This window comes from Gambusia affinis, linkage group LG06 (genome assembly GCF_019740435.1).
Source record: "Gambusia affinis linkage group LG06, SWU_Gaff_1.0, whole genome shotgun sequence".
NCBI classification, from domain to species: Eukaryota; Metazoa; Chordata; class Actinopteri; order Cyprinodontiformes; family Poeciliidae; genus Gambusia; species Gambusia affinis.
The window spans coordinates 9,561,877-9,589,713 of NC_057873.1; the positions used below are offsets into that span (position 1 = coordinate 9,561,877).

Here is a 27,837-nt window from a genome sequence, read left to right on the forward strand (position 1 = left end):
GTCCTGGAGCGGTTCTCCAAATAATGAGGACGACTGCGTGGGTGTGTGTGTGTTTTTACACATGCCCAGAAAGTTTTAATTTACTTTTTTTTTTTTTTTTTTTTTACCTATTCAACCGAGATAATAATCAATGTGGATAGGTTCTATAATATTTGGTATATCAGATTAAATGTCAAAATAATAATACAGTAGTGGAGTGATGATCAGACTTTTCAGGGCCAATACTATTCCCAGGTTTCTTTGATGTCTGACCTGCAGATTTTAATTTTCTAAATGAAGGAATTACCTTCAATTATCCCCACTTATGTGTCAAAGTATATCATCGCTCACCTTTACTGGAATTTAATTCAGTTCAAAAAGTTGTACAGGCTGTTGGTCGATGTGTTTATAGACTGAAAATTAAAAGAGTTCTTAGTTTCGAAGCACCAAAATGTAGAAATATGTGTATTTGGAGGAGATTTAGGTTTTTTCAATGATTTTTTATTTTATTTTATAGGGATCCCCGTAATTTGATAATCATTATAATGGAAAAATACACCCTTATGTAAGGGTATATAAATGTTTTAAGCTTTAATCAAAATGCCTTTTTTCCCCATTTGACTGATTTCTACACATCACCTCAGGCATTATCCATTTAGTGATAAAAAACCCAATCTCACAAAGCCATTTCAAATGTTGCCACTTAGCTAAAGGCTTTGATTAATGCCACTTTCAGTCATCTCTATTGATTGCTCTGCCTGTAATTAACATGAATCACCTTGTTAACAGGCCTGACCCTGAGCACTGACCTTCCATCGCAAATAAAGGAGAAAATGTGACAGAAAAGCAGCAACATAAAGGAGCCGACGGAACCGGTTCATATCATCAACCTGATCATGAACACTGGGATGAAGATGTAAGGCGTTAAATATGCTAAATTAAACCAACGGCTCTTTGAAGGTGGTGAGCCTCGAAGACACAGATCTTAACACACAGCAACAGTTTGACGATTATAAAACCTCCAGTTTCCACTTACAACATTTTACAGATCAGTTAAAATAATACATTTTTAAACTGCTGAGAGATATTGTCCCAGAAACTACAAAAAGAAAAAAAAAAAGAGCAGCGAGATGCTCAAATGTGAATGTTTTTTGTGCCAGTTCTCTTTGCTTGCTGGGAGCAGTAGACCCTTCCAGCTCATGAGGGCCATCCAAGAGGAAGAAATCTTTCTTAGAGATCTGGAATTAGCTCGGTGAGTCACTGGCCCAGTGCTGCTGAAGGTGGAACTCTGTTCTTCTTTTAGGAAAACGTTTCCAGCAGCAGAAACCTTGCCCTGTTTTGACATCACCCGCCTCCAGCTGTAGCTAAACCCGGTTCGGCTTTACAGCTCTCTCTGCTGCCTGGCATCTGTGAGCTGTGTGGATTACAGATCACAGTGTATTCCTGGACCCGTTTTATTTTTTGTTGTTGTTGATTTTCTTTTGAGTGATACCTTGCTTCTGGACTGTCTGGTTTTTCCGAGCGGAGATGGGGGAAATCCAGATGGTCCAGTCGACGCAAAGCCAAAACAAACAGGACCCTCAGAGCGCAACAAATCCAGGTCCTTGGATCCCCTCAGGATCACCGCTGCACGTTGTTCTGTTTTCCCTCTTTTGAAATTTGTCATTCATTTTTCTTTTCTTTCTAAACTCTACAACAAACATTTCCTCTTCAGCTCTTGTCTTCATCTTTATCATTGATTGTCATCATCATGCTCCTTTTGTTTTCCTCTCCAGCACCACCACTTTCCATCATAGTCAAACTAACCGTTTCCAGGTGGACAAGACCTGCAAGATTATTTAATTTCATATCCAAATGAAAACAGCTGACTAGAACAGATCAGACATTCAAAACTGAAAAAATAAAAAGCTTCGATCTCACCATCAACAAACGCTCTGCCTGTTCTAGTTGAAGCCGTGTTCAAGTCCAGTAGGAAAATGAAATAATAAAACAGCAAAACCAAGAATTAGAGAAAAGAAGAGTTGACCGTATAGTTTAAATCTGCCACCAACATTGCACCGTTTGAACAGATTAACAGAAAAATTAACCTTCCGACTGATTTGTCTGTTTCATTATAAGACTTTGTAAACTGTCTGAGGTGATTGCTGTCCTTCCAGGCCTCTCTCTAAGCAACACTTTACAGCTCGTACTTTTTCCTCATTTTTTTCTTCCATTCTTCCTTTTTTCAGTGGTGGATGCCAACAACAGTTTGGTGCTCTGCCTTGTATAAATATATACCATCTATTTATCTGATTTTACTTTTTATAGGTATGTGTATGAGTAAAATTAACATTGTTATTTATTTTTCTGAACTAGTGACAACATCTCCAAAATTCTAAGCAAAAATTTTGTATTTATTTTTAATGAGAAATGGTAAAAAATGAAATAATAATAGAAAAAAAAGACACAGAGCTTTCAGACCTCAAATAATGCAAAGAAAACAAGTTTATATTCATTTAGAAACAACAGTACTAACATTTTAACTCAGGAAGAGTTCAGAAGTTGGTATTTGGTGAAATAACTGAGGTTTTCAATGGGGTTCAGTGCAGTGGGCTTTTAATTTTTTCCAGAGCTGTATACACAGTGACCACAGTCTTGTGAATTCACCTTTTCAGTCCAACTTGGTATGCTTGAAGCCCCAGTGAGGTAGGCTTCAGAGAAAGGGGCTGGTACCAAATAAATGTTGAGTGGAAAACCTGAATTACAGAGTACAGCCAGGTCGACTGTAGCTGAGTAGGTGTTAGTGGAAGAGAGCCACATGGCTCAGGCCAACCAGCTACGGAGGAATCTCATTAGCTGCTTGTATCCGGGTTCTTGTTCGTTTTGGTCAGGATTCACCTCACAACCTTAGATTAGCTTTGAATTTGATTGAGGCTTTTTTTTCTCACCACAACAGACTGCCCACATTGAAGTAACAACAAGCTTCATTTTTCTATCCATCCCTTGCTTTATGCCACCAGGACTCCAGAACGAAACAAGAAGTTCTCCACTTAAAGATTTTGACTTCTTTCTGAAGAGTCCAACTTCTGCTACTTTGTACTTTATACATTGTGTATATTGCACAATATCACTTCAGTATCTTGCATGTTTTTGTTCGGTCCCTGGTTCGACATCCTGGTAGTAACTTCCTAACTTCAGCATGTCAATGATCTAAAGAGGCCTGTTAATGATCCATTATTTTGATTCAGATGTGTTAAATCAGGGAGAGAATTTAAAGCATGCAGGCTACTTGTATAAACTCTGCATTTGGGTTGAAAAAAAAAACCCAACAGGTTTTTGGGTGTATATCTGATGAATTATGAAACGTGTTAAAGAAGAAAGGTGGATGTCAAAACACAAGTGCACGTTTGATGAGCTAGGTGTTAGACAAGGCAAGATGTGAGTTCCTCTATCAATCTGAACATAATGACTCCATGTTTCTCGCTCACAAAGCCATCTCATAAACAAACTGGCTCCAAGACGACGAGAATCACTTGTCTTTTCTCTTTGAAACCCACTCTGCTTTGGGAGTAATTAATGCAGCTTATGGTCGAGTACAAAGGCAGAATATTGCTGCATTGTACTGTTGTCTGTGTGAATGAGGGAGGGAAGAGAGCCACCTGTGTTACGATTCCAAAAAAAAAAAAAAAACATGCTGTTTGCATCTGAATGAGGCACAGGTACTGGTGTGCGCGTTTTATTTTTTGCATAATTTTCTATATTTGTGTGTGATACTAAATACAAGAGGGAGAGAGAGAAGAGGGAAAAGAATGAGCATATCTCTGTCTAGGAGCATTAGCAGCGAGTCCGTTCTCTGTATCTCAATGAGGGGATTAGAGGACTATTCATTAGAAAGCCTTTGATAGGTGGCTGGCTGAGTCTGTCCTCTGCTGCTGCTGCTAGCATCATGGCAGTCAGGGAGACCAGGGTGAGGAGGAGGAACCCTGAATGCTAGTTTTTAACTGTCTTCGTCTCTCTTTCTCCATTTTCCTTTTCGTCTCTGTGTCCTTATCCTCAGTATCGCTAGGATTAGGGTTTTTTTTTTTTTTTTTTTTAAATTTGATATTCTTCAAACAGCAATAACAAAAGTTTGCTTTTTTACCACTGAGGAAATTTACTTTTGCAGGTTTACCTGAAATAATCTCAGAGCAAGACCTGACATTGATATTTACCATGAAGCCCTTCCTATGCCTTTCAAAAGCATTTACAATTTGATCTCTGAAAAATATTCACCTTCTTGCATAATTATGAACAAACAAATTTGACTTTCTTGCCAAAAATATTACCAAGAAACTCCAATAAATGCAAACATTTAACACAAAATGAGTGACTGCATAAAAATTTCCCCCCTTTCAAGTTAATATTTAGAAGCTGCACCTTTGGCTCCTGGAAACAAATTCTCCTCCAGGATTCTCTATAATTTGCTGTTTTTCTATCTTTACAACCTTCCAGAGCCTGTCCCCACAGCATGCTGCTGCAACCACCATGCTTCACAGTGAGGATGGTGTGCTTGTGGTGGTGTGTAGAGTTTGATACATAGAATCTTGTCGGAAGGCCAAAAAGCTCCATTTTGAAATGTTTTACTGAGCTACTGTTGGGATGCTGAATGGTTGCTCTAAACTGATGTTGTGAGTTAACTCAGCTAATCCACAACATTCTTTGAGGAGACAGTTGACGGACAGACAACTTTGCTTCTATATTTTGATGGATAAAAGAAGAAATAAATTTGCAGCAACAAGTTCTTTCAGTATTCACACTCATATGGACAGACTCACAATGCTGACCGCTACTGTTGTTGAGGCAGAGGCAACATCTACATTATGTGAAGTTTTTCAGCTTACCACCAACCATTAGCTAGTATTGCAGTTAGTTGCCATGGGGACCATGGGTGTAGGCTGGTGGTGAGATATTGCTGACCAAATGATCAAACTGATTTCTTACTAAGACAACCACACACCCCTTTCTTCACGTTTAAACTACGTATGATCTCCCCTTTCAAAGTATGCAGAAAATGTCACATTATTTGCTGAATATGTGCACTATTGCAAACCCTAAAAATAGTAGCAAAAGAAAATAAAGAAATGTAAGCTTCAGAAAACTATAACATTTAGAAACCTTCTTTCCTGAGCAATTGCTTATTCCTCCACTTGGAATCTTTCTCTATTTTGATTCTGTTTCTCTTTGTTCAGCCGAAAGCATTTCAGAAGACTGACTCCTGTGAAACACCCCCACCTGTCAGTATTTGATGTTTCCACTGACAAGTCAGAGGCTTTACATTCAGCACAGAGCATCATTGACGCAAATGGAAAGATAATAGTTCCCTGCGTAAGCTCGTACTCACCCCTAACAGTGACATATGGTTTAGATCATGGGTCACCACCCTTCCTGATGCTGGGAGCTACTTCATGGGTCCAGAGTAACACGAAGGGCATAAATATTCTTGGCTTAGCCTTTGTGACAATAATTCATATATGTATGCAGTACTGACCAAAAGTTTGGACACACCTTCTAATTGAATTCAATTCTGCACAGTTCTGAACTTTAACCGTAGGAAAGAGTTTTATGCATAAAGCAATTTAGTTTGAACATTTTTATCATTTCCTTTTTTAAAACTCTAAATATAAACAAATGTTATTACTTCAATGTAAAAACATTGAATTAAATCATTTCTTTGGCAGTGCTGCCTAATGACAATGGCTATTTTTAGAACTTGCTCCGCGGGCGACTGACAAGGTCCCCTCGGGCGACCGGGTGCCCGCGGGCACCATGTTGGTGACCCCTGGCTTAGATTGCTCTCCAGAAGTTTGCTGAACGTACACCCGCCGCTGTAAAAATGATGAGAAAATAAAACGTGCTTTCCCGTTCTTTGCACGGGAAAGCAAAGTAATATCTGACTCCTCCACTCCTACTCTTGTCCTTCCCCATCACCTACTTCTTCCACTTTGGCTCTAACCTCAGGAACTCAGGCCTGGGAGATGGGAGGGAGAGGAAGACAGGCAGTGAGGATGAAGAAGAAGATGTCAGCTAAAGGAGAGGAAAACTAAGGATTGATTAGAGGAACAAGCTGGGGAATTGCTTTGATCCGTGCCTTTTAATAAATCTGTCAGAGTGAAAAAGTGGGACTGCATGAGACAGGAAGAGAACGATCAGCTCACTGAGGTCTTAACCAGGTGATGTTCACTTCTTCTTCATCTCTTCCTCGTCTTCCAGCACAGTACTCTGTGGATTCTCTCTGTATTCATCTACTGCAGCATCTAAAAGTTCAGACATTTTTTGTACTGTTACAAAGTAAAGTGGTTTAAACATACATCAAATTGGGGCGTGCTCCGGTGGCGTAGAGGGCAGCGCGCACCACGCTTGAAGACCCTCAGTCCTCGACACGGCCGTCGCGGGTTCGATTCCCGGACCTGACAACATTTGCCGCATGTCTTCCCCCCTCTCCTTCCCCCTCTCCTTCCCCCCTTCCTGTCAGCCTACTGTTGAATAAGGGACACTAGAGCCCACAAAAAGACCCCCTGGTGGAAAACAACAAAAAAACCCCACCATACATCAAATTTGACTTTAGTCTCTTCAAATGAGAGACTGAAAAAAGTGGATTTTACACTGCAATAGATCCTCGTGGAAATCTACGATGGTGTAGAACTGATCATGAAATAAACATTATAAAAGAAATTATTTTGTCACAGCCACAGTAAATGTCCAGCTGCTCTGGACATTTACTACTTCTGCCCAGAGCAGCTCCTTCTCAGGACTTGCTCTTATTGCAAGATTAACCAAAAATATCCAACTGATTTTGGGATTTTTTTCCCTCTTTTTTGGCCAATATCACTCCTGGAAATTCTTTTCTATCTCTGTAGTAACCTGGCAGCTCTTTAGTTCCAGCAGCCAGCTTTTATGTCTGCAGTACTAAACCTTCAGAAACACTTTGTGTAAACTCAGTACGACAAGATTTAGTTCCTTCCAAAATCATGTTGTACCTATGGCAAAAGACTGACGTGTGGGATATTTTTCATATTGTTTTTTAGTCCAGTGTTTCCACAATGTTTGATTCAGGGTGCAGCACTTGGCTGTTGAACTCAATGTGAAGAATAGAGAGAGAGAGAGAGAAATAAAACACATTTATTTTGTTAGCTAGTTAGTCCTCCGTTTTCTCCATCCTCTTCCACACCCTTAAGATCAGTTCCTTCAGGTTCTTCTCACTTTGTAAACCAGCTAAAGTACTGACACCTTTCTAAGCTTTAAAATCCACATCGGAATATCAAAGGATGACAAACCCAACCATGTAAAGCAGGAGTCTTGGCCTCACACATGCAGATCCCCGCAACAGGAAGAAACCACATTTATGGATTGTGTTTGCTATTGTTTCATATCAATGCTAGTTTATGGTGACACCATGACTCCCAGTTGGAGGGTAAATGCTGGGTAAGATGGATGTGTGGTCCCATGCAAGTGCGTGTGTGTGTGTGTGTGTGTTTTGTTATGGCACTTCCCGTTGGCAGGCCATATAACTCAGGTTAATGTTATCTTATTTCACACAGCTCAGAGACAACCTCAGGGAGGAGATCATTTGGAGCGCTCTTATTACTTTTCATTAGGCTAATGTGACGGATGGAGGAATATTTACAACAGGGAAGAGGCGTACTCACTCACACAAACACACACACGCACATGTACACTATACTGAAGACCTCGTATAGGTTTGAGTGGGAATTTGTAGTCCATTTTAGAGTTAACCTCACTGAACTGTCCACCCACAGCGGGGACTGCATAAATAGCCCACCTGATGTATTGATCAGGATGTTTGCACATTTCACCAGAGAAACAAGAGGAGGATCTACAGACTGCCTACAAGACTGTTGGTATGAACCTTGACTCAGTGGTTGAACTACTATAAATACTGTATTGTACTGTAGGGACATTTTATATAACCAAACAGCTTTAAACTCCTCTAAATATTGCATTTTCCTATGACTCTTTTGGAGAGATTTATCAAATGGAGTTCGTCCTATATACATGCAAACCTGTAGCAGGATTTTTTAAAATATAATCTCATGAAAATTCTTTCAACAAAAAGTACAACATACTTGTGAGGAGAAAGCAAAATGGTTCTCATTCTTGCCTTAAAGGCTGACCTGCACTTTGTGCTTCTGCCCTCATTACGGGTGGTCTTCCTTCCCACATGGATCAGATTCTTTCCTATTCACTTGTCTGTTGATAGAAAGACAATATTTAGCTGGCACTCTGGCTGTCACCCAACCCATTCTTGCTATCTGTTTTATTTTACTTTGCCTTTCTGCTTTGAGTTTCTGTATCCCTGCTCTTCTCCATCTGCCATCCAGGCTGTTTGGAGGCCGCTGACGTTCTCATCCTTTCTTCTCCTCCTTACAGTAAACACCTGCACTCGCTTCGAATGGAAAAAACAGGATGAATAGTTCCGCTGAAAGAATGCTGACAGCTCCAAAGCGATCCATTTCACACGCACAAATGCTGAGAAGGTGCAGGGGGTCAGGCATCTGTTAGCATACGTGTATCTGTGTGTTTGTGTGCACAGGAAGCAGGGATGGAGAGCAGTCTTCATCATTACCAGTCATTAAGATTTTCATGGTAACATTTCAGCTTTTGTCATCAATCAAATGTTGTTCAAAAATAAAAGCATATTGTTAATGTCATGGTTTTCCCATTTAGCTTGTGACTTTTCAAAGTTTTAATAAGGGATAACTTGTGCTACATCATCAGGCAAAATGTTGGTGATTCATTATTGCCTTTTAATAAACATCATTTCTATAACCCAACAGGGCTGTGTCTTTGTTTTATGCGTTTCAGCTCATTAGGTACAACTCATTTGTGTTTTTGGGTTCCAAGGCAAACAGTAAGATTTAAATGTGATTTCCCTCCTGCAGGCAGCACGAACATTCAGTCTTAGAAGAAAACCAACATGGGAAAACTCAAACTTCCTGCACATATCTGTAAAATATGTTGCTCTTACCTTTTTTCCCCACATGTGTCTCACCTTTGCACGGAGCTGAAGTCACGCGAGAAGGCAGAAACTGAGGTGGACCTTGAATGGCAGCAGTTTGACTTAAAAGTGAGGCAAGAAAAGGAAAAACAGACATTTGTTAAACAGCCTTCTCTGTGATCACATGTGGTAATCACGAAATTATGGTTTAATAAATTACCCCTCGTTTCCCACAATTGCTAGGGGTGTTTTTACAATGAACGCCAAGTAAAATAAAACTGAAGCATTTCATGCTAAAGAAAGAATTCAACAGTTATTTCAACTAGACAGCTTCTGTTTTTTTTTATATATATGGTTTCCTTGCTAGGTTGGAATAACAAAACCAGCTGGTATCCTCACCTACTATGGTCTAGCAACGCAGATCTTTTAATTCAGGTGTTGGGACTGGCTGGTGTCTCTAATTTCTATGCTGTTCCATATAGATGAGCCAGGTTTAGGGGAAACAACTTGCTATTGGTAAAGTGACAGGATTCGGTTGCTGCTTCTTTTGTGGTTTTTAGAAAAAAAGTGAAACCTTTGAATCTATAAAGCTTCTTCCTGGGTCTCAGATTCTGGAGGATCAGCCTGTTACTGCTGAGCTCAACCTGAAGACTAAAAACATTTAATTGGCTTTACAATTTTTGAGCTCGTCAAAAAAAGAGAGTGAACAGGGTCTTCCTGAATACAGCAGTGTTCTCCAGGTAATGCAAGCAAGAAATTATCAGATGAATATGACATGCCTGGAGCAATACTGCTGAGCGGGTGAATGTGTTAAAGTCCATTTTCATTTTAACTTCATGTAGAAAACCTTAAGCATCAAATGATTAGAGCTACACAGGTGTTCTCTCTCAGCAGGTTGAAAGCTCTTCCAATCCAGCAGACATGTGCCGACTGGATTTGAGTGACATCTCTATGGTTCTGCTGTTTCTTTAGTCACACCTGTTAGGGCAGGATGGGTAATACCTTGATCACTCTTGATGCATGAAGCGTAATAATCTCTCATCATGGACATATTTCATTAAAGAGGTTTTGAAGTCCCTCAAAAACAAGAATGGCAGGATTCAGGTCTGCCTGGTGCAAGAGGGCCTGGCTTACTGTACTTAGGCTTTCTATTGTTCTTATAATTCCTTATCTCAAAATTCTATTACAATATTTTGATAAAATGCTTCAATACTGAGAAAAACAGTGTAAAACAATCATTTTAATATTTAATAGTTATTTAAAATTGCATCTCTATGGACTGTAGCCTGTTCATTGCTGCCTTCAAATAAAAGTGGTCTAAAACTTTAAATTCAGATTTATGTTGTCATATCAACCATATTCCAAGACTTTAAAACTTACAGATAGTTATTATGAATGGTGTGACTATTTAGGTGTTTTAAATACACTATGTTGGACTGATGTATTAATTTGTAAAAGTAAAGGTAATTTTATTTATATAGCAAATTTTCAGCAACAAGGCAATACAAAGTGCTTTATATTTGTATTGTGTACTGTAATATTGTACATTAATATTGAGTAAATTAGACTGAGTTTCAATGAAGTACATTTGTCAGATTAGAAGTATGTTTTTGAAAATTGATAACCTTTGAACAGATGTTTAACATACTGTTCATTACGACTACATTTCTGTATTGAAAATGTATTCTTATTATCGGATCTGATGTTATCCTTTCATCAACTGTAAAAGGAAATCGTCAACAGAAACAAAGGTTTCCAAACATCCATGTGGGTGTAATTAACCTGTGTTTCACTGAGTGTTACAGTTCCTGAAATAAATAGACTTTTCAATAATATTCCAAATTATTGAATGAGTCAGTTGTTGCTCTTTCCGCAGACATAGAAGACGACTTCTAGAGAGCCATCTTGTATTCTGTTTATCATTCTTTCCCTGCTTTCCTCTTACAAACTCCTTTAAACCTTTAACCCAACATTTCTCTCTGTTTTTCTGTCTCCATGCTCATTACAAAATAAACCAAAGGCCATTTCACATAGAGTTATATATCTGTACCTCTACCAAGTGGAGCATCATATATCATGCGCCACTTTTGAAAGTAAAACTGTTGAGCTTCTCCTTGCACTCAGACAACAATTCTGAGTGAGACGCTGCCGGATAGGACATGCTTAAAAAAACAAAACAAAAAAAACAAGCGGCTCTGACCAAAGAAACATTTACATGAACCAAGAGAGAAATTCAGGCTACGTGTGCTGAGTCACCTCGGTTAATGCCGTTATATATGAACACTGGCCTCTTCTTTTTGGCAGTGAGCTCTCAGAACAGTCACAGATATGATATACAGCAGCTCTTAATACACTCACTGGCTCTCAAGTATGTAATGGAGCAAATTAATGCAGTGGTTTCAGACAGAGACACCCAGAATTGAAAACCAATTTAATCAACCTTTGTCTAGCGCTGTCATTTTTCTCCCTTCTGCCATCAGCTGCCTGCTTTTTGCTCACCCTTGGCTCTCGAAAAAGGAAAAACGATGATGAGAGTGGGAGTCTGTAAGTGCGGACAGGACTTGTGCAGCCGGGAAGAAAGCTCAATCCTTTGCTTTTGCTGCCTGGAACTCATTGCTGCTTCATTTGTTAGATTCCTGTTGCATTATGGTAATACGGTGCAGCGATCATCTTTGGCACAAAGTTCCAGCAAAAACAGGCCCAATTTTCCATAGGGAGTTTGCAACTTGTCATGTATCATTATCGATTGGAAAGTGTTGAGTTCAAAGCTGAATCCTGATTGGATTTTATGTTTTCATCCACCCCCCAAAAAAACCTGATTTAGCTCTTAAAATCCATCCCTTGGAACGGATTAATGTCAGTGAAGGATGAGGAGAAATCCTCCATGAAGCAAAAGGTTTCTTGTAATCAGGATCTTGTGAGGGAGAAAGACTTGAGTGCTCAATCAGAGGATTAAAAGGAGCCGTTCTTTCCTCATAGTGACCCAGTGAAGATCAGCTGAACATTTGACAGAGACAGAAATGACACACTGCTTCTCATTCTTCATTCCTCTCTCATTCAGCAAGTATTCATCAGAGTCTCTTTCAGCTCGGTCACATACATCACGCACTCATCTCCCAGCTGCACTGCGCTTCATTCTGCTCCCCCTTTTTAAACTCTGACACTCATAGGAAATGCATCACATGGATACCAGATACTGCTCTAATAGTTTCAGTGGACCTGCTTAATCTGGCTGGGCTAGCAAGCAACACATTAATAGCATGCTGTAGAGTGACCCCTGTGGTGCCTTCATGTTACTGGTCTTTTGCCGGGAATGTGTTGTTGCCTTTCCTCCATCTGCTGGCTCCTCATCCTGTATCCCATTGACCTCCACGCTAACTCTAGCTGTCGCCACCTGATGGCTACCTAGATACATGAAGGACATCCTTACGTCAGCAGTGTGTGATCAAAAACCGTTGTTTTTTTTTAGGCACAAAAACACACTAAGACGAGTTTCACATTATCAGTCGCAACAGTTTAAAACTGCTGGATAATATCAGTTCATCACGCTGCAGAGCATGACATTTAATCCACCTCTCGAACACAAACTGCACACGTTAAAATGATGTCACACAGTTTCTCAGTCATGTACGGCAGACTTTCTGCGTCTGACTACACAGTCTTCCGTGAAAAACAACTCAGAATCCAAAAGCCCGGATGCAGAGACTGCATGGTCACCAGGGTGTGGAGTGCCGAATTTCCTTTACTTAAATATGCTTTCATTAACATTTTTTCCTAAATAATTTAAGTGTTTCAGAAAAGATAAAAATACAGTTATTTTAAGTTTGATCTCATTCTTCCATGGACACAATTTCAAAATATAATATCCAAATGATACTTCTTCTAAGAACCAATATAACGCACAATGTCTTAAATATGTGCCTAATATTATTATTATATTAGTAGCAGTGCTTTGCTGCTAATTGTCAACACTACAACAAGTAGTTTTAATTAACAAAAAATAGCAAGGGAGATGGCAGTAGGACAGTAGATTTTGACAACCTTAACATGTAGATGTGATGTAGAATTTGGTGTGTTTCGGTTCAGCTATAAAATAAGAAAAAGCGACCCACATCATGAGTAGAGAAGACCAAACACTGCTGTGTTAGGTTAGCTAATGGCAGCAATAGTCTAAGACATGGATCACTTATTAATAATCACAAAACAAACATCAAGCCTAAAAGCATAACACTGTAATGGATTGAATGTTCTCTTCTTTGTGTGGGAAATATTCAAGTGCATTTTGGTGTTAAATCCTGAAACATAGTGGCGTTGTTGTACGTCGCTATGGCAACGAGTCTGTGCGCCTGTGTGTAAAGTAGCCGACAAAGAGAGTGAGAAAAAGTGCATTTGGGCTGTTCTTCAACGGTTTTTCTGCGTTATTCTCCCTTTTCTGTGGCACACCGCACTAAATTAATAATACCTACATCGCCAGGTCATTTAGTTGACGGAATCGTTGTACTGCGACAACGCAGCTCTGGATGCCATGTAAATGTATAGTCTTTTTGCCCTCCAGCGTTGTGTGCATGCACACAATTTCCATTTGTAAACAATAACATGCAAGAGGTTCATATGTGTAAATAAGACATTATTTTTCACCCAAATTGATACTCTTAAATTGAAATCATGATCTTTAGAGATATCATTTTTTTATTTTTATCTAAGTATGCCAGAGATATGAATAACTGTGCTTGGATGGTAATGTGTGTGTACATCGGCAGGGGAAAGGTCACCTTACCCACCTGTTGTCTTTCATTCCTCTCCATCTTGTTCTCATTTTTCCACTCAGTTGAATTTTCTGCCTGGCACTAAAGCTGGAACTAGAGCAGCATCAAAACACATTAGAAGGAAGAACTGAGGTACCCACAATAATCTGTTGTGAACTCCCACCACCATCAGCCTCCTCTCTTTCCTTTTGAGTTTTTTTTTCTTCTTTCCAATGAAGGAAGTCACTTTTAACTCTCGTAAGAATGGGACTGCTTTGTTGAGAAATTGGAACAGAGGAAAAACTAAAAGATAAATTATCAACGGGCGAGAAAGAGAGGAAGGCAGACAGTAAACAAAAGACAGGAAGAATGAAAGAGTTAGACAAAGAGGAGGAAGAGAAAGGATAAAAGGGATTTCCCAAATGGAAACGTAGAGGTTCTGGGGATGGATAGTATAGGCTGAAGCTTGTCATCTTGCTTTAAACTAAAACTGGTTCCGTTGGGTAACAGTGAATTATTAGAGGCTTAGTCTGACATTTTAAGGCATTAAAAGGAATGAAATTGTGCTATCCTTTATATCCTACTCACATTTACAATGGCATTTACAAGAGTAATACAGTTGTGAACATATAATAGAGCTGCAGAAACAGCTTAAATAACCAGGTAATTTTATTACTCACGTTAATAAAATTACTTTTTAAAATTATTCCTAACATTAAAATTTTTCTTATATGCACTGGTTAAACCCTTTTTCTCAAAATCAAAAATAGGAAAAAAAGGGCAAAGCAAACAACAGGCTCCCTAATTTTCATCATCTGTTGTTTTCTCATTGTTTTGTTCATTCATTTTGGATTTGTTCACGCTCCTTGAATTTTCAGGAAAACCTTATTCACTTTATTTTCACAGCCGTCTTTCAGATGAGTTTACTTCCTGTTTCAGTTTCAGTCAAATGTCCTGCACCTTTAGGTGTTTATTTGCTCTCAGTGTATGTAAGACCACAGTTTTCAATAGTCACATTCATTTGATGCATATCCGTATCATTACTCAGGACTCTAGTTTTATTTATTCCAGTTGTGTGATTGAAATTAAACTCATCGTGAACCCTACAACTTGGAAATTTGCTGCAGGCCCAGGTTTGCTTTCCACTTCACACTATTTTATGGTATTTATACACATGTGCATTGTTTGTAGGGTTAGTTTGGATTTCATGAAGGGAGATTTTGTGAGATTAGAAAGAAGTCATATAATTGTAAGCTTGTTAAAGGGTAAGTACATCATCTGAGGCTTGGCTGGTTACCACCTCCATTATGCTGCTGTGTACTGTGTCAATGCACAAACCGTTTTGAGGCTTTTTCTCCATTGTTTACTCCATCCTGCCAACATTTACCCTGGCCAAACACATTTAGGATTCCAGATAGGCTTTAAAGACCAACACCACTATAGTAAATCTCCATTGCTCTTGAGACAGAATCCAGAATACACACAGCTTCACACCATAGATGGGGAGAATATAGTCTTTGTTAAGGAAGAGATGAATACAAAAACAAAAAACTCACTATACCTGGTGTACTCTTTGAAAATATTGGGTTTATGTTGCCAGAATGGCTTCACAACTTTTGAAAACCAAACCATGTTTGAAACCATGAAACAAGGTTTCAACATTTTGACTGGAGGAGTTTGACATTTCTCTCCATCTCTGATGTAGGCGTCATATTTAGTTTCTGGTCTCCATGGAGGGGAAAATGGCAGCAGGGGAGAGAGACATGAATAAATCTCTGAGGACCAGACTGTCTGCTTAAGACTGGAGAGTGGCCGAAGCAGATAGTGTTACACTGCACCCATGGGAGACAATGAGATATGACCAAAGGGATACAGGGACTGTGTGTCCGACTGTGGTGGAGGAAAAAAGGGAGGTTGTGCTGGAAAGAAACAAAGATATATGGAGGAAGGTTTAGGAAACAGGGAAATAAAAAATGAAAAGTTGACAGCAACCGTTTTAAAAACTCTGGAATGGAAATATTTCAGTGTGCAGCACAGCTTTGACTTTAGCTTTTATAATGTGATTTACCTGCATGTTGTGGATAGCATGTTGACCGACTCCTACACTCCTGTAAAAGTTTAGTGCCAAACTGTTCCCATGCTCCTTCTCTCCCTTTTTACCTCTCTCTTCAGCAGAGAGAGTGGCGGCATTGGTCTGAAGTGGCTTGTCAACGGTGCTAATGAATGGCGCCACTCTTACCAACCAGAGATGAGAGGGAGGAGAAGGAAGGAAAGGTGAAAGAGAAGAGTGGACGCTGAAGAAGACGAAGTGAGTACGATGAGTGGAACAGATCCTTCAAAGTGTGTGCAAGTGGAGCGTTACAGGAGGGTTTGGATATATTTAAAAAATTACAAGTGTTGCCAGATTGATTAAAAAGATGGGAAGAATGAGGGTGGAGATGATTGGAAAGCATGGAGAGCTGGGGAAAGGAGAGGATGAGGGGTGAAGGGCGCTGGGGACTTTCTTATTATGTTTCCAGTTTTTGATTCTTGAAATAGAAAATGATCTGTATGGAAGATTTAAAGTGGGAATAAAGTTCTAAAATACAACTAAGCAAAGAGGGGCTTTGGAAAATACAGATTCTCATAAGACATTTAATCTATACTGCAAAGTGCAGAATTAATAACCATTTAACAGAAAAAGGAATACGATCTTTTTGATGTCTCTATTTCTCTATTAAAACAGCGTTGATGGTAAGAGTAGATATCAGTTCAGTAATCTCAACAGGAAGTATTCTAGTTTTTGTGGCTGGTTCAAAATACTTGTAGCAAATTAATATGCTTCTCTATAGCAGTGTTTCCCAACCCCGGTCCTCAAGGCACACTGTCCTACATGTTTTAGAGGTTTCCGTGCTTTAATGTGCCTGATTCAACTGATTGCAGTTCAACAAATGCCTGTTAATCAGTCATCAATTGAAATCAGCTGGACTGAAGCAAGGAAATACCTTAAACATGCAGGGCAGTGTGCCTTGAGGACCAGGGTTGGGAAACACTGCTCTATAGCAATATAGAGTCACAGATAGATAAGTGAAACACACAAAGATTGGCAATATGCTGGCAAATTTCTGGTTAATGCCATATGTACATTTAGGTTTAAAAGTAGTCTTAAGTTGATTTTTTTTTTAATGAATGAACAAACTTTTATTAAGGTTTTGGAGTGACCCAGCCAGGGTCCTGGCTTGAATCTGTAAAGCAGCTGAAGATTAGGATGTTGGCAAGGACTCTTTCTAAGCTCAAAATCAAAAAACACACAATGGTCACTGAAATAACATGAAACTGGAAAAAAAAAAAGTAATAGTAACAATAGTAATGGTATTACTATTATAATAGTAAGTAATAGTGGATAAAAATTTACTGAAAATTTTGAAATGTGATTCAACGGAATCATTAGATTTAGAATAATAAAACAGGCCTGGACAAAAATGATAGTACTTCTCGAAAGGTTTGTGAAAAACAATTAGCTACAATACATAGTGACAAGCCACAAAGGTTCTGGGAGAATGTCCTTCAGACAGATGAGACAGAACTGGAGCTTTTTGGCAAAGGCACATCAACTCCATGTTCAAATGTAAAAATGAAGCATGCCAAGAAAAGAACACTCCCCCTACTGTGAATAAAGGAGGAGACTCGGTTATGTTATGGGGCTGCTTTGTTGAATCTGGCACAGGGTGTCTTGAATCTCTTCAGGGTACGATGAAATCTCCAGAGTGTCGAGGCATTCTGGTCAGGATTTGCTGCCTCCTGACTAAGAAAAACCTGAACATTAACTCCTGTACTGCTGATGTTTGATTTGTGATTTTATTTTACAGATAAATGAAAAGAATGGCTTTGTCACCGTTTTAAGAACCTCAAGAGGACACACATTCACAACCCATATCTTCTGCAGTTTGTCAGGCTCTAAGGACCACAGTTGAGAGCATCACGCATGCAAAGAAAACTGTGATATCACATTTGTCTAGAAGGGGAGGGAGAGAAAAGTGGATGGAAGGAGGAAATGAAAAAGGTCATAGTGCGTTAGTTTTAAATGCTCCCAGAACATTGTGAGCCTTTGAAATGGACAAACCCTTATTCGCTGAAATAAGGGCTATGGTTTTCTCTTCGGGGGGTGGAAAGAGCAGCAGCCTGCTGGGGCGACAATTTGAGCCAGCGATCAGGTTCCTCCTGTTTGACTTTCTGTCATATTCATTACCTCTCTGTCTATCTGCATAAGCTTTGACTTCTGTCCTATCAAATCACTTTATATTAATTGGGGTCAGTAAAGAACTGAATAGTGCTCATATGGACTAATTTAGATGTCTATTCTACCTGACAGGCAGGGGGAGTGGATTTTTGTGCTATTAATCCTTGTTGGGTTTTCTGTCCTGCTAATACAGAGTGACCTATCAGGATTAGGCACTCATATTTTCTCTCTTTAGAACACTACTTTGCAATGAGGCTTCCTTTTTCACAGTCTATTACTAAGAAAATTACTGGCCTCTGACAGGCTAAGGATGTTTTTCATACAAATAGCACTTTCGCCTCTTCTGCTGCTGCTTCTGGTTTCCCTCCTTTTCTCTACCTCATTACCCTTTAATACACCCCAACTCCCACCCTACCCCCTTTCTTTGAGCTAGCACACACTCTGCCAAGCCACCATGATGTATAAGGTTTGTTTGGTTGTGCATTGGAGGCCATATGTTCTCTTAGCGGCTAAAGTTTCTCTTATCCTGCCTTTGCAGCTAAGTGAGAGGGGAGTCTGGGCCCATTGTCGGCCGGCTCTCTGGAAGGCTATGGAGTGGCAGTGAACGGGGGGAGAGGGATGAACTGGAGGCAGAGGAGGAGACAGATAAATTCTAACAGGGGGCTCTTTCTATTGTCACCATAATTACAAAACCAAGAAAATAAATTATAGTCTACATTTGTCTGTGTGTGCATTTGTTTGTTCTTTTTTCTGCCCAGTTTCCCAAATGGCATATCCTCTGCCCTGGCATATATTTTAATGCAGTCAAAGTCTGGCTTCCTTTCCAGCAAAGTCATAAAGGTTTTCACCATATTAAAGACAACTCAGAAGAGGACACTCCATTTTATCTAGCCTTGTCTCATTCAAAACATAAAACAGCTTTATGAGGCACGCTATGAAACGGGTTTTCAGGAATATATGTCATGAATAAGTGATCTTAGAACTAAGAGGTTGTGTTTTAAGGTCTAGTTTCTCATATTTAATAAGGTATAAGTTGAATCTGTGGTTAGGGTTCTATTTTAACACTGCTGTCAGTTCAATTGAAATGAAATGAAATGAAATGAAATGAAATTTATTCGAACATGATACAAATATAAAAATAAAATAGTGCACAGTAACAAGAAGTGCATAAGAAAGAAGAGAAAATACAGATTTTTAGTTTCAGTTAACATATCATGCTCAAAATGGGGTAGGAAGAAGTGAGAACTTATAAACTCCTGCCCCTAAACACTTGAGACTTTAGAGTCAGTTTCTAAATTCAGTTTCTAAAATGGCTCAAATTCACAGCAAATGTTATTTCAAGGCACCTTCAAATACAAAGCAATCCAGCTTAGACTGCACAGAGAGTAATCAAATTACTCAAGTCATAGATATATTCCCGTTCAATTCCTCTCCTTTCCTAATAATGCAATGAAGATAAGTTGTTATTCTGGCTCTATTTAGGGAGTCAAAATGACATCTGAGTTTACAGATTTAAGATTTACAGATTAGAGGTAAAGCATCAATTTGAAATGATCCAATGTCCAATTGATTTTAAATTGGAAATTCAAAAAGGACTGAATAAGTAAACTTTTTTCCGTACTAAATCAAATAACACTTCCCTTGTTTTAGCTGTCTTAAAATATCCAAAATTATTTCTATTTACAATGATAATGAGAGAAGAATATATCAGAGATATATTTAAAAATGTCTTCAAAGTCAGACGTTTACATACAGTCAAAACCAGATATTTACATTCAAAAGTAAAAGAATACAAACTTCTTTTTTTTGTCAACGTCCAAAGTTAAATCAGACCAAACGCCTCGTGTTGTAAAATTATTTGTATTTGCTAAATGCCAGAGAACGTAAATTTGTATTTACTTTCTTAAATGCAGAGGTTTATATTCATTAGGTCATAATCAGGGATAATTGTATTTTGAATCAGGTCAAGTGTTGGTTTTCTGGAATTTTGGCCCATTCTTCCTGACAGAACTGATGTAACTCAGTCAGGTTTGTAAGCCGCCTCACTTCTTCGGCTTTTCAGCTCAACTTCACCATGGGACAGAGATCTGGGCTTTGTGATGGCCATGTGAATATTGACTTTACTGTCCTTGAGCTACTTTGCAACCTCTTATGCTGCTTGATGTTATTGTGCATTTGGAAGACCAATCAGTGCCTCAACTTTTACTTTCTGGCTGATGTCTTTAGATTTTGCTTTAATATTTCTACTTAATGCTCTTTCCTCATGATTACATCTGTCTTACAAAGTGCTCCAGACTCTCTTGCAGCAAAAACAACTTTGTTGTACAGTTTCACACCTTTTCTTATGGACAGGTGTGAATGACTACACTTCGTCCAACCTAAAAATTAGGTGTAATGGAAAATCATGGATCCAAAACAGTGGGAACAATTTGACCTGACCCAGAGTAACTAGCAACTATTGCACATACCTTTTCTTTTCAAGTATTTTCCTAAAAAACACAAATTTGATTTATTTAAAAAATATTTTTGTGATAGTAAAAATGTAAAATATTTAACATGTCAGAATATAGTATAAAATCCTCCGGCCCTCTGCCCCTCTGTCTGTCCACACACAGACCGGATACTTCCCAGTCTGTGTGTGGGGGTACTAACATGGGTGGGATTGGTCAGAGCTAAAAGGTATTTGATTTCAATGTTAGCAGGGGAGGAAAGAAAGTGACAGCAGGGTACTCTCATGTAGCTGATGAGTGCATCAGTCAGAAGTGGATAAATACACATGCAAACAGGCACGCAACCATTGGTTTCCTTTCTGTATGTTTTGGACAGACTGCATGTCTAATTTTATGAGAAAATACAGCTCCAAGTTGATGAATAATGAGCACATTAACTGGTTTTTTAATGTTCCTGCTGCTCAATGCAGCCTTTGTTTTTAGACTCATTAGCAACATTTGTCATAGTCAATCTAATGTTTAGACAGTCCGGTGCCTATTTGGACATAATCTAAATTCCTTTACCGTTCCATCATTATCGTCATCATCATCATCAGTGCTCCTTAACTTTTTCCTTCAGCTTAGTTTATGTTGCTGCAATGGAAGCACCTGCCAGCTATTCAATGAGCCACTTAAGGAGCGGGGAATCCAAGCAGAGAATGACTCATGCCTCTCTTCGTAGCTAGCGGTGTGATCATGTGTCTTGATGAGAAAAGAGAGAGAGAAAGAAAGAGAGAGAGAACAAGAGCTCTGTGATTTACGCCTGTGCTCAGTGTCTCCTGGTCTCAGATCTATGTGGGCTCTTGTCAACTCTCAACATTTATGAGTGCACTTAAAATGTATATCTGCAGCCATATGTATAAGGGTGCGTTTGCGTGTGTGTGTAGCGTGCGTGTCCAGCTCCCACAGCTGCACATCAATGGCTTCCAGATGTCCATCTGTCTTAAGGTAGCCCACGTTGACAGGTGAACTCTCCACTGTCTGCCAGAGATGGTCGCCATTATTCATCTTCACTGCTTGCCTGACAATTAGCTCTGGCCACACACACTCGCGCACGCACACTTAAAGAGAAATGTTCAGCAAACACCAGGCGCACGCAAAGCAGCTGCATGTAAGAACGTAAAACTGCTCACAAACACACTCGACCTCGCATTTCCAGACACATCAGCAGACAGTTGCACTCATCTGTCCCCCCTGAGGTTCGTTCCTTCTCTTGTGTTTTGAGTCAACCACCTGATGGAGTTTTGTTTCACAATGTGCAGAAATACCCCAGCCTCTTCTTTTCCTCCTCCTCTTTCCTGCACCACGAACACCCTTTATGTGAGAATAGCCTATGGAGACCAATTCATCAAACACGTTTTAGTGCCTCTCCGTGGGCTAAGAGAAGGGAAACCCTTCTTTCACATTGGAAATAAAGACCAAAGCCAAAGTACTAAACTTGAGTGATGGCTCTCCACGTGGCATTGTTTGAAATTTTATCAGGCTCCCGAGCGAGTTAAATAAAGTGAACTGCAAGTACTTGTAAAACGCCTAATTATTTCTTTTATTAACTATGCTCACTTAAAAGAACCAAATTGTAAAATGAAAAAAACATCCTAGTTGGTGCTGATGATAGAAGATTTCAATAAAAGAGAGGACAGCTCACCAATGGTGTGAAAAGGACAAGATCTAACGGCACGGAGGAAGTGAAAGTAAGAGTGCAGCTGACAGGTTATATTTTACCCCTTCTGATATCTGACACACACACACAAAAACACGCATGCCCGCTCACACTCGATTTGGAAAGCAGATTTGATGACACACTTTCACACACCCTCCCAGTGTTATGCTACACCCAAGTCCTAGTTTGAGTGTGTGTGCCGTGTCAGTGTGTGTCCCTCTGTGGCAGATGCTGCCCAGCCACCGCCAAATGACGGAGACAACAGCTAATTGCTCAATCAGCCGATCTAATCTGGCCAATCTCATTTTCAGTTTTGTCTCTCGCCCACCCGCCTCTCCGCCCGCACACATTTCCTGACCTAACTGCTCAGCAGCTGCCAAACCAAACTGCAGAAAGAGAGCAGGGACATCTGGAATACAGAACCAGGAAAATTTAATGGTTTATAGAAAGAAAAACGAGAAATTTACTGTTTTTCTGCTTTTAATAATCACAGAGCACCTAATTTCAGACTTTTTCATTTGTCAACATTCTGACCTGCCCTGTCCATAAATTTAAGGCTTTGCAAAATATCCTGTTTTTTTTTAATCAACAAAATTATTTTGTGGTTGTTCATATTTTTTTTTAGCTACAATTGTATAAATTTGCTAAAACATACAAAACCTAGAAATTACTTATGTCCCAATCTGGGACATATGTATCAATTGCATGAATAAGCAGTAAACTGAAAACCATGTTTTATTGGTATCAGAGAATCTATATTAGCAGTATGAAAAAAAAATCTAAAATGTCTCGTTTTCTTAAAACTAACAGTAATTAATCTAAATGCGGCTCAGGACTAAAACACTCCAAAACAGTTTTTCCCTTCTCTTGACTCGGCAATCAGCCGTACCAAACTGTCGACTCGAACAAACAATTAATACTCTTATTTACTTGGACTTAAGAGATAATTTCATAACGAAATGATCTCGTTAAGGTGCTTATTTAAGCCACCTTTATGGTAAATAAAATTGTTATGTTTTCCATCACTGGAGTAATTGATACATGGATTAAGAATCAATTCTCCAAAAAGCTTATTGATTTCTTTCAGACTAAAACCAATGACGTGTCAGTTCCTCAAAGTAAAGTTTAGTGTTTTGCATTGTGAAATGGTTATTTGGAATACACATACCAAGTTTATCAATTAGGTCAATTTGGTCTTTAAACATGCATATTAATCTTAAACTATGATAATACTTTGGTTCATTTTATGGATATTTCAATTTTTATTGGATACATATTTCTGGTGTTGATGTGAGGAATATAATTACTAATTTAGTAGTTTTAGTTTCAACATTCTTTTAGCTGTTCCTCACTTCAGTTGAGTGCTACTAGTTTGCAGATTAAAATATTTAACTGTGGGCTTGAATTCTTTTTGCTAATCGATTGTTATATATTGGAGAGAAATAGTCTATTTTTATTCAATTTAAAAAAACAGCATCTAGCTGTTCAAAGAACACCAGTGCACTTAGGCCTTCAGCTATTATTTTAAAACCTAAGTCTTATCAGGCAGGTATTTACAACAATAACAGAGACTAAGTTATTTTCCTGATAATCAATTGGTGCCGCGACATGCACATTTTTAATGTGCAAGCAATTATTTTTAATTATTTGCAGCCAAAGCTAGGTGTTTCACAACACAAACAAAAGTCTTCTTATAAAATAAGCAAACAGAGAACAATTGTGTTTTTACCACTAGCACACCTGCCATGATAAAGTGTCTGACATCCCTAATAAATGCTAAGGTCTCCAGGGTGTATCAGCAGCAAACAGAGTGGCTATTAATTACCCTGGTCTTTTCTGCTGCCTGCAGATTTGTGTGGGTTAACATCCATACATGAACAGAGATTGTGCACGACCCCTCACATTTTACCGTATCACCTCGGCAACCCTCTCATGTGACCTGGGTTAGGAGCAGTCACGCACATAACCCCAGTTCTCCTCTCGGCAGATGTTAGCTCCCACAGGCACAGACACAGAGGAGGACTCACACATTAGAGAAATTAGTTATTTTGCAACACAGCTCGGTTTCCGAGCTCACCAGGACTAAAGAAAGACTCAAGTCTGTGAATGATTGCCAAGTCATTGTCCAGAGTTCCTCCTCTGAGGGTCAATGATAGCATCGGCAGCTGCAACACAAACAGAGACGATGTGGCTGTGAGCATATGGTAAAAGTGTATAAATATGTTTGAGACAGTTTGCATATGCATCACTGTTTTAGCATGAAAACACAGAGTTGAATTGTGGCTGTGTTTGTGCATGCTTGTGTATGTGCAGGAACACCTGTTTGGGAATAACGGAGCAGGGATGTGATCAGTAGATGAGTGTTTCCAAATGCCGTTCTGTCAGCGAGACGCCGGCATACAAATGACACATGTTCGACCGTGGAGGACAACGAGTCTGAGGGGAAATCACTGGAGCCGAGTGTGTTTGTATCTGCCTACAGAGCCAAGCTGCAGTGATGGTACTGTCTCTGCATCACAAATTATGAATTAAGACTTGCGTATTCCTGCACCCAATAAAGCAATAGCCATGGAAAGAAATACCTTCCTGCACTTTCCAAACTTGTTTAGTCATTTTTATTGAACCTATAAATTTGGTAATGGTTTAGTGACCGGGCTTCCAATGTCCAAGTGCAGACGTTTGTAGTACTGTCTGCTGTTTGAATTACACATAGTGACCGCTTAAAATTAGCAGTTTCTCTGATAATAGATAATGCTATTATCTATTAATAGATAATATTAATAGAATATCTATTAATGTAGATATTAATAGATATGAGAAATGGTCAAAATAACAAAAAAGAGGCAGTGCTTTCAGACATCAAATAATGCAAAGAAAACAAGTTCATATTCACTTAGCAATGCCAACACTAATGTTTTAACTCAGGAAGAGTTCAGAAATCAATATTTGGTGGAATAACCGTGAGGTTTTCAATGGGGCTCAGTGTAGTGGTCTCTTATTTTTTTTTCCAGAGCTGTATATTCAGGGTATTTATATCACTTTTACTATATATGAATACACATGCAGGAAAAATATTTACAATATTATTTGTAAAGCTGAAGCCTCAAACAATTAAATGAGAGAAGCTTCCAAAAGAGGTGAAATCTGGAACCATGAGATCTCACAATAGCCAAGTTTCACATATTTCTAATAAGGAGAAGTTGGTCTTGCAATGAATTTTCTGGTTATAAGCATAAACTGCTAATATGGATATGGAAGTGAGCTCTTTAAGCTCATCTCCATGCATTTGTGTTTGAGACTCTTATTATTAATTAAAAAGGAAGCACCGGTAGTTTTTAAGTTGTCCTGTTGTGTAGTTGTCTGATAAAGAAATATTGTTAGTCCAGCTCAGAGGTATGCAACCCACAGCTCCAGAGCCCCAAGTACTGAATATTAAGATTTTTCCGCATCTAAAAAGAGAACTGGGCCCCACTTCTGAAAAACACATAGCACAGATTACAGAGTTTCTCTCTGTCTGCTGGCAAGAGTATGTGTTTATCTGCAAGCGCATGTAACTCATTGTGTGTCACCGTCAGAGACACGAAGTATGAAGCACATGCTTCTGAGCAGCTTTTCTCAAGTTTGGCATTTCATAAGCAATCACACGGGGACATTGCTCACAATTTGATATGAAAATAAAAATAGGTTGATAAAATTAATAACATTAATTGTGACACGTATAATTACCTCAAGTTGTGATGTTCTTGATTACGATAGTTAAAGTTGGTGGTGTGACGGTTTGGTACTGCTTTGTTGATTCAGGACCTGGACAACTTGCTGTAATAATTGGAACCATCATTTCTGTGCTCTACAAGAAACTGTGGAAGCAGTGTGCCTGGTCATCATCACATCTGCAATATCCATTAATAAATGAAATCATAGTCTGCAAACTTGCATGTGTCCACACAGGTTATTTTCTGTCTCATAGTTAAATATGTTTGATCTGAAATATTTAAATGGGACACAAAACCAAATACTTTTCCACAGCGCTATTTGTCCAGTTGGGCCTTGTAGAGTGAACATGTCATTTTACTCTGAACAAATGATTTCTGTTAAAGAAATTAGCAAAAGGTTGACACTTTCAACCTCAACCTAATGACCTCATGAAAGCTTTAAATTCCATTAAAACAACGTCTTTCAGGTCAAAAGGTGGACATTTTAGAGGTACTAGCTTCTTCCCTGACGGGCACAATTAGTGCAAATGCCCTCCATTTGCATTTCTGTTGCCCTCCATTAAAGGCGCATAATTTTGTGATACACTTGAGCTCAGTTTATTGCTGCAGCATGGCAGGTAATCACCTGGTTTCATGTTCTATTTAATAGAAGTAATAAGAAGCTGGCAGTGAACAATCTTTACACGGATGCATCCCCCATCGTTATGAGCTGGCAGCTGCTAAGAGATGAGCTTGTGTTTTGGTTCATGTCTCCATGTGTCACATGAAGTAGATTTACAGTCTGAATGTCCAGCCTCAGTAGATAAGGTTACTGTTAATGATGCCTGCTGATTCACACTATATTTACTTATGTATGACATGATGTGACATTTGATAAGCAGCTTCTTAGAGGTCATCTGAAACGCTTGGTTAAAACTTCATATCTCTGAGAAGCACTAAATCAAATAAATGATCTGGCTTTGATGGAAGTAGTTTGTTTTAGCTTGCTTATCTTGGTATCATTTTCAAATAAGCCATGTGAAGACTTTTGTGTTTTGTTCAAATCTATGATGTAAGTTTGTTTAGTCAATTTGAATTAAATGTTTAATATGTTTTTCGCTGCTAACATCAAAGGGAATGTCATTTTGGGTTTGGCAGTAATTTGTTTGGCATCGTTAAGCAGAAATTGCACAATAACCTCTATGCTTATTGTTTTCATGGGCTGTTGAAAAATGCAAGTGCAAACTGTAAATGACCCCTTGGATGGCAGAAAGCCCAATTCTGTGGTGGGAAATCCTCAGGAAAAGTTACAAAAGCTGCCTAAAAAGCAGCTGCATACAATAAAAGGAAAACCTCATGACAAGTGCACCTCACTGGAAATGTGAGTGTTTTCTTATGGCTGAGCACCTCAGATTACCCAGTAAACCAACTGAAAAGCTGAATTTTACTCGTTAAACATACATTAAGTGCATTAAGTGTTCTAAACAACATATTACTACAATTTCCTTTTCTTCCCGCAAGCGAATAATCAGTACTAATGCCTTAATTATATATGATAAATTCTGCATCATTGGGTCTTCAACCAGGCCAGTATGGCTTTATTTTTTCTTTTATACAAAACTTATAGTTGTGCAGTAAATTTTGCTGTAGTTTTCCCAAGGTGCCATTGCTGTTTGTTTGGTTTAGTAGAATATTTCATACTTTTAAGTGGTGGTGTTGTGGAAGGTTAACTTAAAAAACATTCCAGTTATTCTTCAAGAACTGTAGCATTTTAAATTAATTAAAAGGCTTATCTTTTATGTCCTACTATCTTATAAAACAGAATGCATTACCAAGGAAATATTAATGATCTGCTCATTTTCATGGTCAGAAGACTATGCAATTAGAGAACAGCTCATATTGGTTTCAGTACTTTGGGGTCATCTGCTCCAGTACAGTGTACTTTTTTTAACTTTTCTGTTGAATGCCTTTGTCACAAAGATGATTTGAAATTATTTTCAACTGACCTTTTTGCATAAGTCTTTTAATGGAAAAAAAAAGACAACAGAAATAAAATCAAGCCAATTTTTTAACAGGTGG

The 27,837-nt window shown here is 38.8% G+C and overlaps 1 long non-coding RNA gene across 5 annotated transcripts in view; it reads right to left on the reverse strand.

Annotated features, from left to right (window-relative positions):
• LOC122833019 overlaps positions 1-27,837 on the reverse strand; it is a 90,182-nt gene that overhangs the window by 3,048 nt on the left and 59,297 nt on the right. For 2 of the 5 annotated variants that reach the window (XR_006370921.1, XR_006370920.1), the window contains 3 exons: positions 9,008-9,075; positions 8,282-8,401; positions 8,130-8,205 (listed from right to left, as the gene is read on the reverse strand). This is a non-coding gene — a long non-coding RNA (uncharacterized LOC122833019). Of the gene's footprint in view, positions 1-6,152; positions 6,252-8,129; positions 8,206-8,281; positions 8,402-9,007; positions 9,076-13,730; positions 13,813-27,837 lie in introns of those variants that run through there. The other 3 variants (XR_006370924.1, XR_006370923.1, XR_006370922.1) reach the window with 3 other exon arrangements.